The sequence below is a fragment of the Amblyraja radiata genome, chromosome 7 (genome assembly GCF_010909765.2).
Source record: "Amblyraja radiata isolate CabotCenter1 chromosome 7, sAmbRad1.1.pri, whole genome shotgun sequence".
NCBI classification, from domain to species: domain Eukaryota; kingdom Metazoa; phylum Chordata; class Chondrichthyes; order Rajiformes; family Rajidae; genus Amblyraja; species Amblyraja radiata.
The window spans coordinates 78523499-78527242 of NC_045962.1; the positions used below are offsets into that span (position 1 = coordinate 78523499).

Below are 3744 nucleotides of genomic sequence, written 5' to 3' on the forward strand. Positions count from 1 at the left end.
TGAGAGTGAGTGTGAGTGTGAGTGTGAGTGTGAGTGTGAGAGTGAGAGAGAGAGAGAGAGAGAGAGAGAGAGAGGAGAGAGAGAGAGAGAGAGAGAGAGAGAGAGAGAGAGAGAGAGAGAGAGAGATAGAGAGATAGAGAGATGGAGAGATGGATGAGCAAGAAGAGATGGAGAGATGGAGAGATAGATAGAGAGATAGAGATGTAGAAAGATAGATAGATAGAATAGATTGGAATAGAATGGAATAGATAGAATAGAATAGATAGAATATAATAGAATTAGATAGATAGAAGATAGAATATAGAAAGTCTGGGATAAAATGTAATTTAAATAGTAAGATTAAACGAGAACTTACCAGTTCGAAGTTTGATCTGTATTTTATGAGGAGTAACGTTGAGGGAATACATGAAGAACCCGCCACTACGCACGTGTGTCATTCTTCAAAGCAGCGGAGTGAATCACAGATACCTGTAATGACTTAAGCATAGTAAGATTAGAGAAAAGATACCAGTTGTGTTTATGATCAAGGGTGGGAGCGGAGGGCATGTATTCCCTCAACGTTACTCCTAATAAAATACAGATCAAACTTCGAACTGGTAAGTTCTCGTTTAATCTTACTATTTTACTTCGGAGTCACGTGAGTGACTACATGACGATTTCAAAGCTCTGTGATTCAAGCCGTGGAACGAGTCCATCATCACGTCTGCCTTGGTTTTGGGGAGAATAGTGATAATATATTGAACATCAATATGATATATATAAATAACCATAAAGTTAATAATAATTGATAGCCCCTGTTTTTTGGGGTAAATTATGGTACAGAAACTTAACAATGTTTCTGAAAAATTCCAGTTTCCATTACTGGTTAGTTATAATCTTTAGAATGTTCTTTCCGATGGCCATCCTGCAGTCATGAGGATTTTATCCATAGGAACCTCCAATTTAAATGCTGCCGACGTTGCTGCAGCCTGGTGGAGTGAGATTTTAACCCAGTGTTTACACCAACGTCTGTCAATACTATGTTAGCCATTTAGCTGGCCTGGCCTGTTATTCTTTAATGAGGCTGTCTGTCGTTGATGAGAAGTTCCTCTTCTGTGCCACTGATGGTTTGGGTTTGTTCCATGTATATTTGTAGATGTCTCACAACACAGTCAATCATCTGTAGGGTAGGCTCTAAAACAAATGTTATTTTAAGGCCTGCTGACCCCTGTCTGTTTAGTTCCCTAATTCCTGAATATAGAAGTGTAAGTTGCCAGGTGAACTGGTCAAGGTATCCAGCCTTAATTTGGTAGGGGCTGAGTCCTTAGTGCCGTGACCTAAGCCATCAGCATGACAGTTTTGTAAAATGTCAAAAACTGTAATGACAGCGCTGTGGCTGGAGCCCAGTTCTTTAACAACGTTAAGACGATGCTGATGTCCCATATTTGGGAATACCTGGTCTTTGGGGAATTCTCATAAAAAGTGTCCCTCATAAGCTGTTGTTCCGTTCTCTTGCCATAGGTAAGTAGATGGGCCACTTCTGGCACAGTTGATGTCACTAATACTAAGCCCCTGTAGGTTAACAAAGCTTCCTAACAGGCTGGATGATGTATTATGGTTGCAACACATCTCCCATTAGTTTATGTATTTTAGACATTGTCTTTAGGTTGATTGTCTGTGGCCCGCTGTGATCATGTCCATTGCTCTGGCCGTCTGTTTTGGATGGTGCTGCATGGTTCTAATCTCATTCCCATTACCACCTAGAACCATGGTTGGGTAGGTCAGTCGGGTACTATTAAAACACCAGACGCAGAGTCTCGTAGTATTTCCCTTAGTACCCCCCCCCCCCCTGATGAGGTTGCCAAATTGTGTTGGCCAGATTGTTACATGATGTAGATTCCCTTTCACCCATGTGGTTGATATGTGCTACCACAGTAGTGTTGTTAATTTATAATCTAATAACCTGTTTAATATATTCCAGAGCAACAATACTTTAGGCCATGAAAAAACACCCAACATTTCCAGGTAGTTATGCCCAGTGTTAGTAATAATGATGCTTGCTGTGTATTCCATCTTCCTCCACAGCTGGAGATGGAATTGGTAACACACCATCCTAGTGCATAGTATCCATATGTAGGACCATAGACTGGTTGCTGACAATGATAGGATTGGAGCAATGCCCAATGTTATCTTTCCACCATTTAGTTCCAATATGGCTTCTGTATGGCTTCATCATTCTATCGAAATGATCACCATTAATTTTAAGAGCTCATATTTTGGCCCTCTGTAAATCTTTATAATGTAAGGGTCTGAATTATGTGGCTGAAAACCATATGTTGCCAATATTCTTGCTACCAGTCTGATGGATGGTTTATCCTCATGTCACCACAGAGTTGACGTGGAAAAGCTTTTCCCACTGAGAGTAGGGAAGATTCAAACAAGGGGACATGACTTGAGAATTAAGGGACTGAAGTTTAGGGGTAACATGAGGGGGAACTTCTTTACTCAGAGAGTGGTAGCTGTGTGGAATGAGCTTCCAGTGAAGGTGGTGGAGGCAGGTTCGTTTTTATCATTTAAAAATAAATTGGATAGTTATATGGATGGGAAAGGAATGGAGGGTTATGGTCTGAGCGCAGGTATATGGGACTAGGGGAGATTATGTGTTCGGCACGGACTAGAGGGGTCGAGATGGCCTGTTTCCGTGCTGTAATTGTTATATGGTTATATGGTTATATGTCAATGATTTTGCTGTATGCCTCTATTAATAATAATAATAATAATAAATTTTATATTTAATGGGCGCCTTTCATACAAAATCTCAAGGACACCTTACATAGTAGATCGGAATAGAAACATATAATCGGAGTAAAACAAGTAATTAAAGACATCACAATGACACAAATTAAAAACAGAATTCAATCCAAAAACAGAAAATCAAAAACACAGTGTGAAGAGAGAGCAGCGGCAACCAATTCGTGCCAATATTAAGGTTGTAACCTCTGTTGGCAAAGTTACTGACATGAGGAACTGAGTTAATGGTGAACCCCAAATAATCCCTTTAGTTTGAAGGCTTTAATTTTGATTTAATTGGATGGATAATGATCCTAGTTTCCAAATAATTGTTAAGTGGCTGTTACCGTTTGTTCAGCCCGTCCTAAGTTTCCACACAATTAGTATGCCATCCAAAGAAGCCATTACCATTGTGTGGCTGGTTGTCATATTTTGTAAATAACCTAGGTGCTAATGTAAACACATTAGGTAGTGCTCTATACTGCTAGAGCTGAGCCATCCAATTAGATAAAAATAACGTCCGTGGTCACCTGTTATGGGTACTGAAATTGTAAGCATCATTTGAATCAATGCTTGCCATTTCCGTTCTTAAAACGAATATACTTAACAATAGAAAAGGTTTCTGTTCTTAAAACGAATATATCGTTACATCTTTTTATTTATTTATTTTATAATATATGGTCCCTAGATAAGGGACATATCAGACATTTAAACTGATAAGAACAGATATTATACTTGATCTTAGCCAAAAAGCCGAGATCTGATCTATGATTGATGCGTCAAGTGCCATATCCTATTTTGTTAGGAAGGGAATGCGTAGATAATAATTATTCCCTTGCAATGCAGCTAAAACCCCATCTGTTGCTGATGTCCAGTGTCTGTATCCCATATGACATATTTGGTCATTGGTGATTATGTCTGGATACGAGTAGATCGGCATCTGGTGTTCCATATCGTGCAGAAACATCAGCAAAT

General features: G+C 39.3%; 1 pseudogene; it reads right to left on the reverse strand.

The window, feature by feature from the left end:
- Window positions 1-3426: 3426 nt before the first annotated feature.
- On the reverse strand, window positions 3427-3534 carry LOC116975688 (annotated as a pseudogene).
- Between the last annotated feature and the right edge of the window lie 210 nt (window positions 3535-3744).